The sequence below is a fragment of the Sardina pilchardus genome, chromosome 17 (assembly GCF_963854185.1).
Source record: "Sardina pilchardus chromosome 17, fSarPil1.1, whole genome shotgun sequence".
Lineage (NCBI taxonomy): Eukaryota > Metazoa > Chordata > Actinopteri > Clupeiformes > Clupeidae > Sardina > Sardina pilchardus.
The window spans coordinates 2,782,047-2,806,573 of NC_085010.1; positions in this window are offsets into that span (position 1 = coordinate 2,782,047).

The following is a 24,527-nucleotide window of genomic DNA, read 5'->3' on the forward strand; positions in this document are numbered from 1 at the left end:
CTAGTCCTTGTTGTGCTCCTTCTCTGTCCTCCCAGGGCTCGTGAGAGATGTGAGAGCCCAGCTTGTGGTCGGCTGTGCTCTGTCTCCAGTGCTCCAGACATATTACTCAGCCATGCAGACACTCCCTATCGACAAAACAAACAAAAAGATGTGAGAGGCAAGTTAGTGCTGCAAAGGTGCCTCGATCGGACAACGTTGTTCAACATGATGCACTCTTTATTTGAACACGTTTTGTCATAAATTATTTGAGAGAGTTTGTCCATGGCTGTGCCTGTTTGTCACCTTCAGTTGAGACTCTAGAGGTAGGATGCGATGCTCACAGCCCGAGCAGCTATTTCTTGACTTTGAAATGTGCCTGGCGCCTCTGAATTGCACAGCGCTTAGCTCACAGAACCCGTGTTGTGGACCCCAAGCTAGATCTGAGGACCTGGTGAATCATACATTCGTTGACAAAGGAGGAAACTGGATTTGAAATTTGTTGAAGGAGTTTGACTTGCCTATTTTTATTCTTATAATAACAGTAAGAGTAATCTATTTCTCTTATTAAGTAATCCTGTTTCATTGAATGAAACATACGGATTTTAAAGCAGACAATTAAAATGTTGCAGTCAGGCTGGATCTATGGACCTCATTAGATAAACAAGAGAGGCTCTATTTAGTCCTGATAAGCGTAAACCACCACGGAAGATAAAATCTGCAGGGCATTATTTTTTCAATCTTTCAGAGTGACAGCCCCATTATATGGTGTGTGGAATTTATGAGATGATCATCTTTGATGGTCTGGACGTCCACAGCTTCCAGTAATGTCTATGGTAATGATGTTCTCTTGCCGATCATCACTGACTGTCTGCAATGAAAGTGATTGTTGACGCTTCTATTTATGCGAATACATTTTTTTGTGTCCTTTCTAGCCTTATTTATGTCATTTTTTGCATTGTGATGCATCAAGTCAGAATTTGCTGCGCTATGGGCACAGTGACTTGGAACGTCCTTCAGATAACTTATGCAAATACCCATTATGGGCTGTTACAGTCAATCGGGTGACAGGCTTCAGTCTAGCTGACTTTCTTTGGTAACTTCCTTTTCCACTATAATAATATGAATTATTTTACTGCATGGTTCTAATATAAGACAACCTAACTCCAGCGATTAGCTCATTGTCCATTACATTCAGTATACCGTAAATACCCTTTATGTCAGTACCATGTAAGAAATATTTCGCACCGTGCTCTGAACAGAATAAAACATGCAGTGTTATTCTTTGCTTACAAATATGTTATAAAAGCCTTATGTAGGAGCCCTCCAAGTAGGTTGATGATCGGTATGGGTACATGAATTATCATAAATTCATGCATGAATCAATTCACGATTTATGCATTACTTCATCCCTCAATACCTCATGAATCATCGGGAATTGACATGAATTCTTGTTCTCTTATTCGTGACCTCATGCATGAACAACACATCAACTAATGCATTAGGTATGGTGGGTAAATCATTATGAATCATGACTTATTAAGTATGGTCATGGTGATTTCTTTTTCTTCTAAAAATCACTAACATTTTCTCTGTAAATCACTTTTAAGGCATATCATTTACATTAGCCTACTGTAAAGATATAATGTTATTTAAATATCATGCAAACATCTTTGTCTTAATCATTCTGGTAAACAAAGAATATTCTGATGAAAGAAACCCCCAAATTAATCAAAACAACATCCAAGCACTGTTCTCCTACTAGAGTCAACTGTTATTGCATCAAATTCTCACTGCTCAACACAGGTACCTTTTAATTTGGCCAGAAATTGAACCGCAGGGAAGTGGCGTCTACCAAAAACCTCTTGAATTGTATTCCAATATTCCTGCTAGGGCACTGTTCTTGGAACCATTGAAGGGAGGTCTCAATTATCACCTGTGGGGAGGGAACACCAGAACAGCACGAGGCGACATAAAACCCGTCCTATTTTAGATATTCTTTTCAGAGCAATGGAGACACCACCAACAGAATGATAAAATCTCACATTTTAAACTGGATTTCACAGGATTAAATAAGACCGGATGTGAGATCAATCTCTGTTAAAGATGGTCATTTATACATCTTTGCCTTATGCTTCAGCTCTCACAGACATGATCTATCTATCTATCTATCTATCTATCTATCTAGTCTTGACTTCCATTTCAAAATGTTTTTTTCTCTCATTCTCTCCGGTCTCTCAGTAGCTGGATCTCTGTTTTCATCACGCCTGTGGGTGGAGGTGTCCTCATCGAGCACAAGGACAATAACTTCCTCAGGCTGTGATTAATTCTCACCAGCTGACTCTAATCACCACGTAATTAATAGTTGATGTGGTGGCTTACAAAAACACCAGTGCCATTAACCTGAACTGTAGCAGTTTGCTTTCCCCCCTCAAATATGTCATGGTTGCTGGTTATAAATGAAGATCTGAAGTGAAACTGTTTTGTTTCACTGAGGTTGACTGAAGTCCTTCAAAACTTGTGCAAAGTTTAGGTCAGTATAGGTTACACTGAAAACAAAGAGCCGCAATACAGATGAGCTGGCTTGTCTGTGGTCTGCCATCTAAATAAGTACACAAACAAATATTCTGTAATATTCAGCACATACAGTGAGGAGCATATGTATTTGATACCATGCTAAAACAGGAATATAAAATCATCATTTGACAATTGATCTTAATGCCTTAATTCAAAAAATGAGTAAAAATAAAACCGCCAAGGACACCAATTTTCTTTGTGATTGAAGAATGTATCGTAAATAAATAAATGTTTTCCTTAAATGCTAAGGGAAGGAAGTATTCGACCCCCTATGTAACCCTATGGGAATTTAGCACATAGGGTTAACATAGGGTCAGGCAGATTTTTATTTTTAAAGGCCAGCTATTTCATGGATCCAGGATATCATGCATCCTGATAAAGTTCCTTTGGCCTTTGGAATTAAAATAGCCCCACATCATCACATACCCTTCACCATAGCTAGAGATTGGCATGGTCCTTTTTCCAATAGGCCTATTAGCCTGTTTGATTTGCATTGAGCTCAGTGAGCATCAAACAGGCTAATAGGCCTACTGGAAAAAGCACCATGCCAATCTCTAGATATGGTGAAGGGTATGTGATGATGTGGGGCTATTTTAATTCCAACGACCAAGGGAACTTTATCAAGATGCATAATATCCTGGATCCATGAAATAGCTGGCCTTTAAAAATAAAAAACTGCCTGCCCCTATGTTAACCCTATGTGCTAAATTCCCATAGGGTTACATAGGGGGTCAAATACTTCCTTCCCCCTAGCATTTAGGAAGAACATTTATTTATTTACGATACGTTCTTCAATCACAAAGAAAATTGGTGTCCTTAGCTGTTTTATTTTTACTCATTTTTTTAATTAAGGCAATAAGATCAATTGTCAAATGATGATTTTATAACCCTCTTTTTAGGCAACTTTAGCATAGTATCAAATACATTTTCTCCTCACTGTACATACCCGCAGAAATACACATTGTATGCTTATGAATATAATTTTGGTTCTCTGAAGAATATACATGCAACATGCAACTCACTGGCAGAAAAGGAACACTCACTGGCACAAAACTGAAAGCACAGAGTTGGACTAGTGAAATGCACCTGTAAATGCAGCTGAAGGTGAAGGTGTCACCCAAAGCCAGATTGCACTTAAGCAGTCACACTCCAAGTGGAATAGGCCCTCAGGCATTCAGCAGAAGTTAGAGCTTCTGCTTTGATAGCACACTGTATATCCCACTGCCTGGGACCCATGGCAGAACTACAGCTGTTCAGTATGGAGTAGGGGCGTGTTCGGTTGGGTTAAGCAATTTGCGCTCTCACTGAGCAAAGTTTGTATAACTACATCTCCTCCAGATGGACATCAGGGTGAAACGCTTGATGACTCAAAAGAGCTGAGGTCACTCACACATGTTTGACCAATGTAAAAGCAAGCAGCAGCACTGTAGGCTACAGCCATTTTAAAGCAACACTAAAGACTTTTTCGTACCTTAAAATAATGTTTCCTAAATCATTTCAACGGTTCATCAACTCGTAACAGAGTGAACGGCACGATCTGATTTCACTTCGCGGCCCTCTATCGGCTAAAACCGCTCTATGTAACCCTACCAGAGCGGGTAGCGTAGCCTTAGCCTCGCGAGCCATCCACGTACTTCCGGCCAAGGATTGCCTCCACTACGAGTCTGGCCGTGCTCCTCTGTGGAGCATTCTGCTCGGTAGAATTGTAACAGAACGCTCCTCCTCCAGAAAGCAGCCAATAAACGAAGAGACGGGTTGGTGGGGGCGAAAGGGGGAGGGCGCTCGTGACGATGACGTTAAACGCCTGCGCTATGTTGTTATGAGTAACTATCGCCGATTGGGTGAGAGCTGTCCAATCAATTCAAACCAGAACTGGGCATTACTTCCCGCTTCCTGCAAGCGCTTCAGAGCAAAGAAATTCCAGACCATAAAATGGTAGTATTATGGGATGGTTAGGACCAGGCTAGCGTAGCCTATCTGTAGTTCGATGAAATGAGACATGAGAAACTACAAATTAGACTTGCTTCGATGTCGCAATACATCATAAATCATGCAACATACTATACCTTGTCTGTGGACATCGTTATTTGCTAGTGCAGCCCGTACAAACAATGTTTTCCAAGAAACGTGTTGCCCAATGACGTTGATGCAGGTAGATCATGTTAGATCAACCAATTGGCGATGATGTAGGCTACAGTAGAATCAGGCCCGTGCAGTTAGTAGCGGCTTTTACTGACTTTGCAAAGTAAAAAAGTGAAGGGGAGAGGCGTTTGAGTTGCAGCTAATGGCAGTATTAGACACATTACATACTCGTGCGTTTTTGCTGTTGTTGGGAAATTATAAAGCTAACCTGATCAGGCAACCGAACCGCTAGGGCAGTAGGCAACCGCGGTTGTTGATGTAGTAGCCTAGGCTAGGCTAGCCTATGCAATGTTACACTACTATAACAGCCTGCTTACCAACATGGGTGCATGTGTGTCGGACTCAGCATGTTTATCCAAGATCAACAATCTTGAAACGGTCCATTGTTTAAGTGAGATATCTTAATTTCCATGAATGGCAATTGGCAACACGTGAGTTTGTCAGCAAAATGGGCTTTTTTGTTTCTATGCTGGAGTGGGAGTGAGAAGGGGATTGGCTAATGCGGAGAGCGGTAGAATTGTGGGATTGCGGTAGAAGTGTATTTTGCTATCTTTGCACTGCACTCACGCATGTCATTAGCAATAGATGTGTCAAATTTTAGGTCAGTCGGATGAGTGGTTCGAGAGTTATGTGTGGAACGGACGGACAGACAGACAGACAGACAGACAGACAGACAGAGTGACACACAGACATTCCTTGCATTAATAGATAGAGAAACAAATAGCGTGTGTGCAATAGAGGAAAAGTGCTTTAGTGTTGCTTTAAAGGACATCACCTTGAGCTTAATGTTGTCTCGATATTCGAAGGGCGTATAAGCGAGAGCGTTCAGCATCACTGTAAGGTTCCATGGGGGCACTACTGATGACAGTCTTAGTCACTGTGCACCTCTTTGGAAGCAGGACACTGTAGGGTGGGCCCCTAAAGTCACGCCAGACCAGCCAGACTAGCAGGCAGAGACACTCTGAGGGTGGAGTTGGAACATCCCAGCATGGACAGAAACTTTAAGAACATTGATAACAATTAAATGGGATGTCAGTGGGACACAAACATTAACATCGCAGCAGTTTGCAAACACCTACGACTTCAGAGAGTAGAGGGACCGCATAGACACTAGCCACACTTATGCTTCCAGTGAAAAACACTAGAGTAGGCTACAAGCTGTCTCCTGGCTAAAAGTGTAACAAGAAGCTAACCATAGCTTTACCAAGAGAGGATCACAAGTTTTCTCACAACAATCATACAGTTAAATAAAAAGGAACATGTTGATTAACCTACAGAAGGTTTGGTAGGCACAACTGATTGGATAGTATAAATCAGCTGTTTTTGGCCTTATGACTGTAACATAAAGTTACATGAGAAGCCTATACTAGGGGAGTGAGCAAAGAATTATCTGTAACCATGGATATCTCAACGGTCCTGCTTGCTGCACCAGAAGAGCAAAGTGCTGTAGTCTGCTTAAAGGAATAGTTTGGTATTTTACACTTTAAGCCCGTTTTCTGTATTGCCTAGGATGCAAACGAATGGTTGACACCGAAATTATCCTGGCTCATAGTGAGCAATGCTGAAGCCATACAGAGATCATTCTAAAGCAGCCAAGTTGCAGCAACAGGATCAAAGATGACAATGTCAACCACTCGTTTGCATCCTATAGGCAATACAGAACATTTTTGATTTAGCATTTTGGTAACAACATCTTTAATTTTATGAGACAAGGCAACAGTTTGTGACAAAATACCAAATGATGAATACATTTTAACTCACCAGATTGAATGCCTATGTTTCCAACGGCCGTTGTTTTGTATCATTCACATCTTTTTGCCGTATTTGCAAACACTCCATTCGTTTTCTTGCCAACCAGGAAGTGTTAAAATGCTAACACTAAAAATAGCTTAGCTATCTTCTACATGTAAGCTTCTGGGGTTCCTTCCTCACTCTATTGATTGTAGTGGGAGCTGGTAGTTACAGCATATGTGTAAATGACTAGACCAATGGCAGGCAAATCCATCGTAGCCTGTTGAAGGTTGTGGTTGGAGCGCCTCTAGTTGTGTCTCCACCAGTAGGCCACTCTCCATTTACAGACCACATTTTGGAGGATGACTTGCTGTCTAACCTCGACCTGTTGGTTTTGAGGTATAAGAATCTCAAATATCGCTCTCTGTAGTACCATCTGCCAGATCACTTTGCGGTGACTCATAGCCTACCACCCCCAAGTAGCTTCCCTCACAATCTGAGTTAGTCTACACTGTGTCAGGTCAGAAGCTGGTGCTCTTGTGATGATGGCACGGCCGAATGCTGGCCAGCCTTGTAATGTTGCCACAAATTGCCACAGGGTGCGAGATGGATCTCGGTATAGCTGATTGATATAGTCTACTATGACTTGCTTTTAACATGTTTCATGTCAGTTATGCCATTTCCTAGCCTGATGTAGTAATACTCAAAATTCTATTCAGAATTTTAGTCTGGATTCAGGACATTTGGATGTGATTATTATAGGGGATGTGTTGTGTGTTTTTTTCTGTATTTTATACTATGGTTGTTAATACCTGTACAAACTAAATTGTCACATTTCAACGGCTGATGCAACATTGTCTTGGAGGCCATTTGGAACATGTCTTTCAATATCTCCAGACCCATGGCTTGACACTCCAGCCACAGAAGTGGCGTCTCTTCCACAGTGTTGGGGAGTAACGTAATTTAATTACAAAATAAATGTAACAGTAGGCTAATACATTACAGTTACTAGATAAAAATGTGTAATTCAATTACAGGTACTTTTGACATTTTTCATAATTACAATTTGAATTACATCTCAATATTGTCAGCAAAACCTTGCAAATAATATTGTATGTAAAAAGAACTGTTTCCCTCCCTCCTCAGCCATAGTTTGATACGGGACCTTCTGATAGGCTCTAGCACGTCTACAGCGCCATCAGCGTACATGCCTGCCTGTGCATGCAGCGATCTGAATTTCAGTTTGCCAGCAATGTAAACGTGTGCGTCTGTAGCAATGTCTCATAGAAATGCATTTCATAGCTGAAAATTAGAAAACATTTCTTATACGTCACGGAAAAGGGCATTAATTTAACTGTGCAATGCAATGCTTCATGTACGTATTAAAAGGGGCTCAATATAGCCTGGGAATGCCCATGCTGCCTTGTGCGCTTGTACCGAACTGCTGGCAGCCTGGAGACCAAGGCCAAAATCTTCGCATGGATTTGGAGACTGTAGGCTATCATTAAAAAATCAGAAATGTAATCACAAAGTAATTAAAAAGTAATTAGTTACATTACTCGGATAAAGTAATTCAAATAGTTACACTACTATTACATTTTAAACAGGGTAACTTGTAACTGTAACACATTGCATTTCTAAAGTAACCTTCCCAACACTGCTCTTCCAAAAGGAAGTTGGTTATCTAGGGCATGCGGTGAGTCAACGCGGGGTGCCACTGACCTGGAGAAGACAGCCACGGTGAGAGAGTGACCTGTTCCAAGCACTGTTAGTCAAGTCCGGTCCTTCCCCGGGTTCACAACCTACAGTAGGCTACAACCATGCATTTCATCTCTGGCTTTTCTACTAAAGCTGGCCCCCTACATTGGCTGCTGCTTTCGATCAACTGAAGGGAGCTGCTGCTGGCCACCTGTGCTAACGACTTCTTATAGTGAGAGGAAGGACTGTTTGTGTGTTTTGCTCTATGTGTCTTCATTAGCTCATTGTGATGCTGACATTCCAGATGAGGCGCTGCGATGAACACAGGAAGTAGTTTGCCGACGTAACAACTCAGATATTGGCCTGATTAAAAGGGACTGTCAATTTCAATTTCAATTTAATGTCGCTTATAGAGCGCCAATACATTACACATGTCTCAAGGTGACAACGCTTTACAGAGTGTTAGACATTCAAAGAGAGCCCATGAGTAACAGGGGCAAGGAAAAACTCCCTAGAATTGGAGATACATATAGGAAGAAACCTCAGACAGACCCACGACTCAAGGGCCCAACCCATCTGCCTTGGGTCAGTTACAGTACAGTCATTTGTAGTTTGAAAGTTACAATGAGAATGAACGTTCAAATAGTCTAGTGTAGGGAATAAATTGTCCATTAGTAATCCATTAGTTATTTCGGAAGGTGATGGGTCGCTGAGATCCGAGGGCCAAAGATTCGGGCAGGGAACCACAGCAGGCGATGGTAGGGCAGTCATAGGGATGTGACTTCAGGTGTGATGAGGGACAGGCACAGAGATGGTTGATGGCTGGTAATGGTTTACCTCACAGGTGAGGTATAGGGGAAAGGGAAGAGAAATAGAGTGTGTTAGTATTACTGTAAGTCATATTAAGTATTAATAAGTATATCAATGGTGATATAAATGGTTATACTATAGAGGGTTTACAAAACGCTTTTACACACCTCTTTTGTGGGGACAGGTGCGTAGGAATAGGTTACCCAGTTAAACCCGAAGAGGCATCCCGCACATCGTCCACCACGCATGCAAACATCCACCCATCCACCACGCACGCAACATCCACCCACCCACAATGCCCCCCCCAATGCCGCCCCCCCCAGGCGAACCCACACACCACCCCTGAACCGCGCGTCGGAGCAGCATGGCCGAGCATGGCCAGCCAGAGTCCGCCCACAGGCGGCGCCACCCATCCGCAGACAACCCCCCACCACCATCCGCGAGCAGAGAGAACGGGGCCCGCGCCAGCCCCACCCCAACCACAACACCGCGCGAACACACACCACGGCCCGACCAGGACACACAATCTGATCCGCCCCGCCGCCCAGGCCCCCCGGTAGCAGCGCCCCCAGAGCAAAAGTCCAGAATGCTGTCAACATTGCTGTGTGTGCAAATGTTTGTGTTATTATGTATGTGCTGTGTTAAGAAGCTGTCTGCTTCTGCGTTGCCTATGTGGACTGAATTGAAGTGAAGCCATCGCATGGAGGGTCCTGCATGCATACAGTACGTCCTGGCGTCACTCCGGAAAACAGACTACCATCTCCTGATACCACAGCCTACATTACCCAGTGGCCCTGGGGAGACTGATCCAGGTCACCCAACGTTTTTGGGCGGAAGTGCTTTTTGCATTTAAATATCTTGTACAAGAGATGTGATAATGACATAATGTCTAGCTTAGCATCCAGCTTTTTATGGTAAACAAAGTCAAATGAAGCATTCCTACTGTAGGTCTCATGAATGACACAGGTGCTCATTCTGTCCATCATTTTAAAAAGCTCACCTTGACGATTTCATTGCTCCATACAAATCTCAAGTTTTCATTGAGGCTTGTCAATGGAGCCGACCGAATTTCACGAATTCAGATTTTGTGGACAGGGTTCAATTTGGGCTGGCTTCCAGGCTAGCTATTTTCTACAGTGTGATTGCCTGTTTATATGATAGGGCACATCTCACAGTTACATACCCACACTTATGGATTCATAGAAATCCCCATTAATGTTTTCTGTTTGTGATCTTTATTATTTGTATTATTATTATTTTTTTTAGTGTTTCACTTGTTTCTCTTCCTTTTCTTGGTTGGTTATAGGCCATTTCCACATTTCTGATTGTGTCAACTGTTTGGTTCACCTATTGGCTTGTATTTTGTTGTTTGTTGTTAACTTGTGATAGAAATGATATTCTAATGAATTTGACTCTTATGTTAACATTTTTAAAATGGGAATTTGCTTATTGTAGGTAAATCATAAATCATCAACATTTTGCAGGAAACACTAGTGAATATTTCGTCTCAGTTGTATACATGTATCTACAGTAGGATGTATTCCTGCATATCACACCCTGCAGTAGTTTTGATGATAAACCAAAGCAGTGGAGCAATGCTATAATCAAGATATTTAATTCTGTTCAAGAGCAATCATTGTAACATGTACTGTGAAGAAAGAGATCAATAGTGTGGTTTCTGTTTCCTAATCTGTTGTTTTGTTGTATCATTAATCATTTTCCCGGCATGCCTTCATCTCTGGTTACATCTAAATTAGATTCCAAAGAAAGAAGATCTTGCCTTGATGTTCTCATCATCAACTACAAAAAAGCCCTAACAACAAAACTGCGCTCCACAGTTAACTGAGGTGCATAGAATTAAGCATGATACAAAGATGGAAAATTGAATCAATTTGTCGGCTCTAAATGGATTTGATGTGTAGACCAAATGTTCAGATGAATAAGAAAGCCTCTTATCTCAAGCTTAATGATGTTTTGCACTCAGGAAAGTTCCAGAAGAACAAGCAGCCACAGCGGTAACAGGAAATAACAGAAGAAGACATCACATTAGTCTGCAGATTTCAGCGTTATGCAGTCAGATGCTGCACGTTTCAGTCAGCTGGAATTAACAAGTGCCCCTTCAGTTCATGGGTGCAGAATGAAGTTCAGGGAGATTCACATTATGCTGATAAGTGGCTGTGCCCATCGATAGAAGAAGGTTCTTTCAGTCAGTGGTGCGTTCGGTCGCATTACATTTTCCAGCGCCCATCATGGCTGACCTCCCCATAAGCTCTCCCCGGAGGGATCAAAGGTTGCCCAATATATTTATGCAGAAGTACCACTTGTCACATTCGCCCCATTCATCTGTCAGTTCTCATGTATTCATTTAATGTCTGCATATACTGTGTTTATTACTGTATTAGCCTTCACTGTGATGAAATGTGCTCTTCTAATGTCTGATGGATTCACTCCTGCAGTATTTGTCAGGAAAAAAAAATTACACTCTTTGATAAAAAAAATAGTAAAAAAAATCCTTTGTATCCTTTCCATGCTGCACAGATGAATAATTCAGGTTCTCCCAAAATCATTCTTTCACATTGCAACATATAAATGTGTATAAGCCTGTAACTGTAGGAGAAAATGGCACCTGCTCCATCCTGTTCTTTTAACCACAGTTACACTGACTATGAGTATTCCAGGTTGAAGATAGAAGATAGCTTTTCTTATCACCAAGGGCTTGCCCTGGAGATGATTTGTACATTTTTTTCCTGTTAATTCCAAAACAGAATGTCACAGGGTCTTGAACATACTGTTTTTAAAGAATGATGCAAATACATCTGTTATATTCTGTTACTGTACTTTAAAAAGAAATTAACTTCTTCATTATGCAAGTAAAGTTGTCATTTCAGCAACTCCCAATATGTGTGTTTAAGCAGTAAGCGATGTATACATAACATATAAATAATGCAAAGAAAAATGCTCTGAAAACCCACTTACTGCATATACTGTAGACATTAGTATATGGCACACACATTACATTCATTTTATTATAATGGTTTTCTCCTCATAACACACAGACATCTCAATGTGTGAGTGCTTTTGATCTTGTTGATCAAATCCTCAGGTAACATGGAGACATTAGCGAGTGAATTTGTTTTTATTCCTTTTTATCTGCCATCTTAGCGGTTCTCCACTTTGCAACACTGCAGTGTTGGGGCTGTTAAATATATAAATCAGGCTTTGAATTAATATTCACATGACCTGTCTGCACTGGTTTGGAGTGTAATTCATCTTCTGAGGACATGATTCAGTTATGTAAGCAAATTGACAAGTAATCCATTGCTGTCGTCCTTGTCGTCACCTCTAAGGTCACTTTTGATTGTTCGAGTGAGCAAATAGATATTCTGTGGCCTTCACTTGAGAAGAGATGGGAAATCAGCCAACTAAACATATCAATACAAATGATCTTCTCCATGTATGACAACCTGCACAAACTGCATGTACGTTTGTGAGCTCTTCCATTCATTCTCTCCTTCCCTCTTTCTCTCTCTCCCTCTCTCTCACAGACACACACACACACACACACACACACACACACACACACACACACACACAGTTTCTGTCTGTCCCTTTACTGCGCTGCCCAGACTTTCCTTTCTCTCTTTCTTCCTCATAATGGAACCTGCGGCTCCTATACAAATGAGATTTAGGAAGTAGGTTAAGGGCCACCAAAGCCCATTAAAACCCACAGCCCTGAAAATGCACACATTTATCCAGTTAGATTGAGTCCTAACTGATTATAAATGCAGTTGATATAGCAGCTGCTTTATTTGTTCAAGGACACTTGACCCCTAACAATAAATACACTTCACTACTTCCCTGCATGTTTACAGAAAAGATTTACGGCAACTACGAGTTTACTTACCGTAAGAGTGCAGATTTACCCCATTTTTAATAACATTATGTTTTATTTTAAGGCTGGGCTATATCCCGTTTCATAGGAATTCAGTTGAATTTAGTTGTTCAAATGAGTTTTATCTCTCTCTTCTCTCTCTCTCTCTCTCTCTCTCTCTCTCTCTCTCTCTCTCTCTCTCTCTCTTTCTCTCTCTCTCTTTCTCTGGCTCTGGCACAACTCGTTCTTTGGGGCACTTTAAACACTGTTTTAAAGTGGCATGAAAAAAGTCTGTGTAGTATCTGGGGAGAACATAAATATGTTTCAAAACAACCACACTATGAGCCTGTAAACGGATTACCACTAATGATCACTAATTATTTTGGAGGGATGTAAAAAAACAACCTGTCAAGGTAGATCATTAAATTACAGGGAAATTAATCTTTGGAGGTTATGGAAGGCTAAAAACAGAATGTTTTAATTAATCCACATGAGAGATGTTTTTACAGAGATATTTTCATATTTTAGGTCACTGTTAAATGATCAGTTTTCATTGAAAACAAACTTTGATATATAAATAATGTAGATATAAAGCTGATAAAAACACGCTTTCACGTGTTTTTACAATCATGTGCTTGGTGTTCAACTTGTTACAAAGTGATGAATGTGATTGCTGTCTTGCATACCACAACCTGAAGAAAATACAGTACACCTTAGGCTTTCTATAATTTCATGCTTTCTTACAACAACTGTTTCCCAATTCCAAAGCTTGCTGCAGTGTGAGCGGGTAAGCTTATATGCTGCCCCAGATTCAGCCACACGCATGGCGAGCTGTCACTCCATCCTAACACTTAGGGCGGAATGCAAAATTAAAATTTAGTTGGGAGGGAGGTAGCTGTGTCTGAGATGTCATTTTAAAAACCTCTCACCTTCACATAGTGTCACCCGGGAGCTGATGAGGTCACGCTCCTGTCATATGACAAAGTGTGATGAATGAGCTATCTCCATAGGTGTGGATAACCTGACCTCCCCTACTAGTGCTGCCTTTGGACTGTCACGTTAGCGGCTACCTGGAAGCTGTGATATGAATTAGAACCTGCTGGGTGAGCAAGTGCATAATATGCAGATTTGCCCCACGCTGTACAGACGCTGCAGCATCAGGAGTCAAAAGCTTTTCTGCAGGCTCTTCTGCTGCTTTTGGAAGAATACATTTGGAGGATGATTTAAAGGTACTGTAGCAGTCTGGTGTGCATTCCCGGGCTTCCCTCTATGCAAATGCTTTTCTTCATTGAGTGTACTGTGTGTACACAGTATGCTGTGTAAATCCCTCATGTAGGGATTTCAGTGGCACATACGCACAGTTGATCTTCTGTAGTTGGCCGCCCTGAGAGGCAGGTGCCACTGTCACAGACAGGCTGTTCCTGCTCTCCCTAGACATCACCATAGCATACCGATGGCACATATCCAAACACAGCTTACCATGTGCCTGAACAAGCCTGTGAATCTACACTCCCAATGCTAATATTTACTCCTATAATAAAAGTCATCTTTTTGTGTAGACTGTTCAAATCAAAGCCCTCGCTCTGTGTAAAGTGACAGAAAAAAACAAACAATTTCTCTTTTTCATTTGCAACTGCTGCTTCGGTTTGCAAATTGCTAGTTTTGTGTTAGATGGCAAAATCTACGGTACTACTGCAATCTACAAATGGCAGGTCCATTTTTTTTGTATTATCATAATATTACTCTATGTTATGAACTGTCTGTGTGTGTGCAATGATGTCTGTCTGTCTATGGATTTATCTATCTATCTGTCTATCTAAAAAGTCAAATGTGTGGTATTTTGAAGGTATATTCTTTTATCCTAAGCATACAAACAGAATACGCACACACACGCGCACGCACGCACGCACGCACGCACGCACACACACACACAAACACGCAGGATGAAAAGTAAATGAGAATGTCAGGACTGGATGGTTCCTAAACATGCTGGAACTGATAAGAGTGTATGGGGGCCAGTGCTCAGTGACTGGAGAGCGGAGCTGCCTGTAGCACACGCTGCAGCACATGGGACAGACGGAGGCCTCACTTAAGGATTTATCACACATCATTATCTTAGCTGGCCCACGGCACACACATCTAATCTCCAGCTCAAATGGCTTATTGGTCACACACAACATGCACGTGCTAATTGATTAAAAATGATAAACTTTCTGGTTTATGTAGGTAATATGTATGAATTTACACACACACACACACACACACACACACACACACACACACACACACACACACACACACACACACACACACACACATGCACACGCACACACACAGACAGATGCTGTCACCTTGTCATACATTCCAGCACAGTGCCAGTTTCTTTGGTCTTCAAATCAATTTTCAGAGATACTCAAGACTCCTGGGACATTTCAAGAATTAAACACATTTATGGATTTTTTTTTTCAGTGCAGCTGAGCTTTATTGTCTAACAATTAAACTGACAGCAAAGGGGAATGAAGACAGCCAGTCTCATTTTTTTCTGTGTCCAGTGTTCTGAGTTCTGTTTTTAAAATAGACTCTGCTAAATCTGTCCTTGCAGTTGGCTACTGTTTGGAGCAAACATGCGCTATAGTGCATACGGCTTTTTTTGCTCGGCTCCAAAACCCGAATGACAACTGCCTTTCCCCCCGCCGCAACGGCGCGCTATGGACACAATCACCCCATGCTGCTAACAGCGTCCATCTCCGCCCGGCGCTAATATGTCTCATTGTGTGGCTGATTAGTTAGTCTCCTTTCGTCTCTGACTCTCGCAGGGACAGGACATCTGGTTAAGTCAGGGGTATTGATGATGGCAGCGATGCTTGGCTGGCCGTCTGATTAATCACACATCACAGAGCGGTGACCTTTCTCCGGGCCCCTGGCTGTGCCGGCCCTCCTCCTGGGACGCCCGGTGACATCCCCCACCTCATGTCCGCTAATGTCAGCCACAACCTGGCCCAAGCCTGGCCGGACACACTGACACCGCCATTGATCACTCAGGAAAGCGCGGCGTCTGTGGAGGCTCCGCCAGCCCTCTGATTGGACAGGCAGTTTGGTGCCAAATATGAAGTCGCGCTTTGATTTAGAGGCGCCTGAAGACGCCGTCCGGCGACTTATTCGATAATTCCCTCCTGGGCCACACCAAAGGCTTCCGGTCAGATCCAGTCAGTGTTTCGCTAACAGGTTTTGTGGTTGGGTAATTGGAGGAACAGAGTGGGGGGATGAATTAGCACTTGCTGTGTCTGTAAATCTGAATGTATGGAAATGAGACTGGAATAATCACTCCAGCTATTTTGAGTTCTTTGGGAAACTTTTGCCATAACAAGGCAAGAAGAGGGTACACATAAAGACAAAGACATCAAAGTGTACTGTAGATTAATCGGAAGGCGAGCGCGTCACGGGAACCATCTCTCAGCAAACATTATGCAAGGACTTTATTCATATTATGCAAGGATAAAAGGAAAAGGTTGCAAATCAGCTATTATATTGCCGGGCTTTCTGTGGGTTTATGACTGCTATAATCACCACAATCCATTAGAACAATGCAAGTATCAAAACAAAAATCAGAGTGTACCCAGGCCCGGCTTATGGGATGATGTCTTCATTGTGTGGGTTCAGCACAAGGCCAGAGATGCTGATGCGCATGGCTGTGTGTCTGAGTGTGGGGCTTTAAGGTCATGAGCATCCATCGCTGACACTATGAGGTTGCGGTGTTCGTTATCCAACGCATCACTTTGAGGCCTTAGAATTATAAGGGTCTTGTTGACTTATTTGTTGAAATATTATGAATATTTTTTTTTATCATAGGCCACCTAATGCATACGTAATACTTATGCATTTTCTTACCAAAATATTTCTTCAAAATAGATGGGATGTGTGAGTAGATATGAAATGGAAGGCATTAAAAGACTAGAGTGGATGAAAAATGAAAAGCTTGATATCTTAGAATCTGATCACACCTGATAACTTCAAGCTCTCAACTTGATAGTGTTGTGTGGCTGATGTCAGTTGTTTGGGATTATGTGATACCTGAGCCTGGAGAAGTTTATTTGGGTCAGAGCCTTCCACTTTATCCAGGGTCTCCCGGCTGGCGCTTAGAGAACAGATTGTGTGGGGATTTTGACAGGATGCCGCCATGGCAATACAGATTTGGCAATTAACCTTGATGTCACTGTAATTACTAAGTCACTTTAGTAAAATGAATTAATTTCCCAAAAGGATGTAGACACAAAATTATCTCCTCTCCTCCTAAAGTGAGCCAATATGGGGGCTGGTAATTAGAGAAGGAAGAAGAGAGCTGTTTCCATATTTTTGTCTTTTGCTGGGTGCATCACAGTAATCTGCCCTGGGGGTAGAGAGGAAGCATACGCACTGCTCTCTGATGCTCTCTGGCCATAGCTCATATACATACACGCCCCCTATGGAAGCTATATGCAGCTCTTAGCACACATGATTGGAGGGCGATTGTCCTCGAACAATCTTCAGTGGGTTTTGCTCCATTGCAGCACTTCTGTGAAGTTTTAAAGGTGACACGTTGCGAGGGGAGGAGGATGCTTGGGGTCCCGGTGCAGCTGAGGGGCTGGGTAGCCGGGTGTGAGTGTTGTCGCCGGCTGCATGGCGTGACTGTGTGGAGTGGGACCTGAGCTTCCCGTTCACTTCCTGTGTTCTTAATCCTCAGCATCCCACAGAGGAGGGACCATGCTCATCTCAGAACTGCACGCTGCTTCAATTAGTATGCAAATTTCTAATAATGGAATTTTTTCTTCTTAGAATGTACTGTATTTCTCAGGTGGCTACACCACCAAGCAAAGTTATTTTATTCCCGGGCTTGAAAAAAAAAAAAAAGAAACAAAGGATAAAAGAAACAAGTCTCTGGAACACTGAAACATCAATGTTAATTAAAGTCTAGCACTTAGTTTTCTCCCCCTGTCTTGAGGACCTCTGCTTATTCAAATGCATTTGTCTCGGTTCAACCTCCGCCTCTTCCAGGGCCTGGTGTGTGCACAGCGGGATGCATGACTTGTGCGTAGTGCCCGTGCAGTGTGCTGTGTTACTGAACTTAAAAAATGTGTGCCGTGACAGGCGCTCCGCTCGTCTGGCTTCACGTTTCGCTCGACTCACACAGAGCGAGAGTGTCGCTACCCAAGCCTGCTAATGACCAACGACCCGGCCGAGCCAGCGATGGAATGTGTGTGACTTACCAGAGATCTCTTAGCAGGGGTATCAATTTAATCTGACAGGCCGTAAATGGAATTACGGGAAGCTGAAATATTATTATATTGACTTTATTAAAATATATTAGAGGATGTCATGCGATGCCTGCTAAATTAAAGTGTGCTGTGAGGTACTGACAATGATTAAGAAGAATGGGCCAGAATCCCATTATGGCTGGGTGGCCATTGTGATGGCTTGTGCTGCCAGGGCTGTGTTGTGAATCAGGAGGGACAGGTGGGAGGAAGTGGGGCATGAAATGTTGACAAAAGGTGTCATCATGGACCTGTCAGTGTTTCCTTAAAGGTGTCCAGTGTGGTTTTAGTTACGTTGGTGCCATGTGTTGGGGAGAACAATGAAAAGCCCCGTCATTTGTTGGTGCGAAGCCATCGCTTGTGTTTCTGTTCCAATCATGCATGCTAAAGTCCTTGTGCCATATTTCCAGCCTTCCGCTGGCACGGGCATTGGCGCTTCTCTCGCTAAAAGCTGCGAGGGGCCTTTTTTTCCTCCAATAACCACAACACACTCAGTGATGTGAAGCGACACCTTGTCCAAAAATAACAATGGGAGAGCCAGAACTGTGGAAATGCATCTGTGATTACGGGCTTCATACTAAAGTAGAGCATTTCTTGTGCGCTTTCTGCCCATTATGCAGCCTGTAGGAGAGTTCATCCCATAATGAAACGGCATTTAGAGTCATTACTGCACTAAGGTCAGGGGAGAGATGGGGAATTTTAAACATAGTGCTTCTGCCCATACTAATGCCTCACGGGGAACATTGAGATGCACTCTCCACAAAGACCACAGCTCAGCTAAAGCCTCCCAACGCCCCTCTCTCTCCTCACGCTCCTCCGGCTCCATGCAGCACTGTCACTGCAGCCAGCGTAGTCCGTTACTCCTCGCCTCTCCGCGCTCTCATTTGTCTCCGTTTTAATTACACACGGACTCATTTAGACTTTCCCCCGCGCGTTTGACTGCGAGGCACAGGGAGAGATATGCACCAGTCTGAAGAGCATATAGCATGATGTGCGCTTTAGCGTCACGAAATAACATGGCAGGCAGAAGGGCTGACTCCATTAAAGGGAATTGCATGTGTCTGGATTACAGTTATACAAAGCAAAAAGGGGAGACAAAAATCTTGACCAAAGGCTCTGCAACTCCTTCCAGCTCCACATCATTAGGGGACTGTGTGTGCATGTGTGTGTGTGTGTGTGTGTGTGTGTGTGTGTGTGTGTTTCCTTTTTTTTTTTTAACTCTCGGTGTTGAAATGTGCCATCTGACCCTTGTGGCATGCTGAGACTAATTGCTCTTTAAATTGGCTCAAGATGAGCAGCCCACATTATTTCTGCGGCTCCAGTGGAGCTGTTGTTGCGTGTGCAGTCATTTCTAATGGGCTCAGATGCTGCTGGAGGTGAGCTGGGGAGCTCAGGGGGGTCAGGCAGACAGACAGGTCAAAGTAGTAGGACATGTAAGAACCTGCTCCCTGACAAAGCCAGTCCACTTTATCTGATGCTAACCACCCCACTAGGAATCAGTGTGTGTGTGTGTGTGAGTGTGTGTGTGTGTGTGTGTGTGAGTGTGAGTGTGAGTGTGAGTGTGAGTGTGAGTGTGTGTGTGTGTGTGTGTGTGTGTGTGTGTGTGTGTGTGTGTGTGTGTGTGTGTGTGGGTGTGGGTGCATACTGATGAAACTTAGAGCAGAGGTGTCAGAGGGTCTGATCAGATTTTTTCAGGACAGGGTCAATGTGAGGACTGGATACTCCTTGTAATTTAGTTAGAGTTAGTTTCTTTCCCACACGTTCATACGTACGGGATAATGGACGACACACCGTGCGGTTATTCAAAGTTAATGCACGTTCTAGACGGTGATACGGCCCGACGCGAAGCGCACGGCGTGAAGTCCATTATCCCGCTTATTCCACTGTTGCCACTGCGTTGTGTTCGTTTCCGGTGCTAATTTAAATGTTTTAATCGCTAGAACTGTTTTGTTTGTAGAACTACTTTTCCCAGACACATTTCAACTAATTTCTCAAACTGCGGTTACTAGTTCTAAATGGATGGTTGCTATGGCCAAAAGCCAGTCGTTAGTTCTAATCTCCCGTTGTCAAGCTGGCATATCCCAAGATTCTGATGAACGTTAACTTTGAAAGATTGCTATTTTTCTTAGCCTACTGCCACCTAACTAGCTAAATGACACCTCTGTCATATGCTAAACGTTACTATGATCTGAACGTCTGTATTTTACAGCTTGTATGTAACGTGACAGTGCATTTAAACTTCACAACGAGTTTGGCGAATTAATATTCAAGTGTGATACGGTCAAAAACAATGGAACTACTTCATAGCCGTGCGTATATCTAAAGTTAATGCACACCCTTATAGAACGCAGGACAATGGGGAACTCAACCGAGCAGTGGAATAAATAGACATAACTAGAAATGCAATTCCAAGGAATTACCAGTGCATGAAATGCAAAAATAGATAGATAATGTAGATATGGTTACTAAGGTGTAGCTAGGGTAAACATGGTGGTTGCATAGTTTACAGAGAGTTGATAGTGTGAAGGTAGACAGTTTAAAGCTGAAACATTCCCAGTTCTAACTTAACTAATGATTACTATTCATGTTAAAATGTTAACTATGGCAACAATGATAACCAGGTTGATTGGTTAACTTAGCTACTGATTTCATGCAGTAATGGTAAAAATGTTAACTATGCTAACTATGCTCACAGTGCTAACCAGGTTGATTAGCTAACTTAGCTAATGATTTCTAGCAGTTATGCTAACTATGCTAGCAATGCTAACTATGGTAACAATGCTAACTTAAACTAACAATGCTAACCAGGTTGATTAGCTAACTTAACTGATGATTTCTAGCAATAATGTTAAAAATGCTAACTATGCTAACAATGCTAAAATTGCTAACAATGCTAACCAGGTTGATTAACTAACTTAGTTGATGTTTTTTGCAGTTATGCTAAAAATGCTAACTATGTTAACTATGCTAACCATGCTAACTAGCTAACTTGCTAGTGAGGACTTTTATTTTGAAACATTTGTTGCTAGGGTATCCATGGTGGCCACTATCAGGAAACAAGAAGTTACTGCAGTATAATCATGTTGGTTGCTATGGAAACGGTCATAAACGCTTAATTTTAATGGTTGATATGTTGGTTGCTAGGTACATGGAGTTTCCGTGTAGTTGACTGGAGGCATAGTTGATAACTGACAGTTGGAATGGTTGAACAGTTAAATAGTTGAGTAGTTACAATGGTTAAAGGATTTAATAGTGTATTATTGCAGTGAGGACCTTTATTTTGAAACAGTTGTGGATAGAGGAAGTAGTGAAACAGGATCTGTAGTCTTAATGAGATTGTATGCTTAAAGCCTGAGACAGAAGGTGCCTCTCATATAGTGTTTACGCGGCCTCTCTCGCTCCTCGATCCTCACTGATCTTTCTTTATGTAGATCATTGAGGAGCGAGGAGCGAGGGAGGGCATATAAACGCTGCTTGAGAGGCACCCACAGTAAATACTTTAAAAGTTGTATGTAGATAGTCTAATTAATGTTGATAGACAGAATGTTTAATGGATGTTGATAGGCAGATTGTTTAATAGATATTGATTGACAGTTTAATGGGTGGATGAGTGAATGGTCTGAAGAAGATGAATGGATAGAAGGTTGGATGGAATGTGCCTTATATTCTTGTTAAGAGAGACACTGATACAGCTCTCTGAGAGTAGTTGATACAGGTGTAATCAATTTAACTGGCTAGTCTTAAGAGAGCCAGAGTGTAGAGATACCTGAGCCTGAGACGGAGTAGATTTTTAAAAAGTTGAATGTAGATCGTCTAATTAATGTTGATAGACAGAGAGTTTAATGGATGTTGATAAACAGTTTAATGGGTGGATGAGTGAATGGTCTGAAGAAGATGAATGGATAGAAAGTTGGATGGAATGTGCCTTATATTCTTGTAGAATGGAGAGACACAGCTCTCTACTGAGAGAGTAGTGGATACAGATACAGGTGTAATCAATTTAACTGGCTAGTCTTAAGAGAGCCAGGCCTGAGACAGAGTAGATTGTTTCAAAGTTGAATGTAGATTGTCTAATTGATGTTGATAGGCAGACTGTTTAGAATGGGTGGATGAGTGAATGGTTTGAAGAAGATGAGTGGATAGAAAGTTGGATGGAATTAGGAAGACTTATGTTGATACCGTTGATACAGGGGAACAGAAAATGTAGTCTCAAGAGAGCCAGTTTAAAGCCTGAGAGAGAGAGAGAGAGAGAGAGAGCTGCTGCACCTGGACTGGCCACCTGGCGTAACATGAAACAGTTAACAGGATATGTAGTCTTCACAGAGAGATTGTATTCTTAAAGCCTGAGAGAGAGAGAGAGCTGCTGCAGGTGGGGCTGGCCACCTGGCATAAGATTCTAATTGCTTAACGATCCGACTGTGATGTCATAGAGGCCAATGTTAAGTCTATGGGGAAATTTTTAATAGTTTTTAATTTTTAGTTTAAAAAGTATAAAAGTTACAAAGTTGAAAAATACTTAGCAGCCTTCCCCTATTTAAGACCTACGTTGCGACGTTTGAATGAAGTTTCTAAGTTAAACGGTTCAAGCTGAATAGAAAAAATGAATTTGATCAGCGGAATAATAATAAGAAGAAGAAGCCTTGGAAGAACAGTACAGTGCATTTTCATGCACTGTAATTATGCACAAACACACACACACACACACACACACACACACACACATACACACACACACACACACACACACACACACACAGTACACACACACACACACAGAGTATATATATATTTATTCCACTGCACAGTGGAATAAGCGGGATAATGGACTTCACGCCGTGCGGTTATTCAAAGTTAATGCACTTTTCTAGACGGAACGTCCCTCCGCTTCGCGTCGGGCCGTATCACCGTCTAGAACGTGCATTAGGCTTAATATAACTTTGAATAACCGCACGGTGTGTCGTCCATTATCCCGTACATGTAGAGAGCCGAAGTCACGCCCTTCTACTTCCGGTCTATGGGACCTATTTTACGATTTTTTATGGATGGGAGTCAATGGAGAGATAACAATTATTTTTTGGTCCTGTTCGAGTTGGACCGTGCATTTCACATATGATGTGTGGGAATTTAAAAGATAATTTTTCACATTAATAAAGTTCTGTTTTTCATTAGACTTTAAAAGTTATCTAAGTTTTGTGCGAATCCGTTCAGTGGACTACATTTCTCCTCTCAAACGATGCACGTCACCAACTGAGCCACCAACTAGCAAACGAGAGGCTGGCTAGTTAGCTATGCTAGTTAACGGTTACATCTTGCTGCCAGCTAAGTCACTTAACAGTAGTGTTTGTACAGTCTATGAATGAAATACAACTTATCTGATGTGTTTACAGTAATCCTCTGACTCATGATATTTTCATCGGCAAGGGGGAAGCTCAAATAAGACCTGTTGCTGGCGCCCGTGGCTGTGAATTGGTCTAACGTCACTAACGCGACTGATGTGTTTGTAGTCGTTGGAAACACGATCTTTCACAATGTTGTAATTCACTAGTTACAACATACTTTTCAAATGTCTTTACATGAAACATTGTCATTAAAATTGACAAACATCATATGGGTAATTCAAGGCACAAGACAATCGGGACCAGAAAATAATTTATATTTCTCCATTGACTGCCATTGAAAAAAAATCCAAAGATAGGTCCCATGGAGGCAATCGGAAGGGGCGGGACTTCGGCTCTCTATACGCACACACTCTCTCTCTCTCTCTCACACACACACACACACACACACACACACACACTGTAGTAGGCCTACTTTCATGTGAATACAAAAACCATTCTCTTCCATTGTTTCACTTTGTCCTAGCCTTAATTGCTGATATGAGTCATATGTAGAGAAAGTGAGAGAGAAAGAGAGAAAGAGAGAAGAGAAAGAGAGAAGAGAAAGAGAGAAGAGAGAAAGCGAGAGACAAAGATAATGGCGAGGTGAGATAAAGGCAGTTAAACTGTCTAATTCCCTGACTGTGTAGTGGTATCATGTATGTGAGTGAGGCGCCTCATTAATGAGCCCTGGGTGTCCCTCAGGACTGACCACAGTAGCCCAAACAGAGACATCACTGACTGGCTCATCAGCCCCTGAGCTGCTCTCTGATAATGGGGCAATGTGCTGTCATCCACAGTCCAGCACGGCTCACTTGCACTACACTCCACTCAACTGTAGTCACTACAACTGGACTGGACTGGACCAGACAGACAGAGAGAGAGAGAAAGAGAGAGAGAGAGAGAGAGAGAGAGAGAGAGAGAGAGGGGGGAGAGAGAGAGAGCTGTCATTTACAGTTAATGATGTTCAAAATTAGAATTTGCAATTGGCAGGGAGCCGTTTTAAAGTCTTGTTCAGTGATTTATTAGTGAAGTGTAAAGTACGTTGTAAAAATGTGT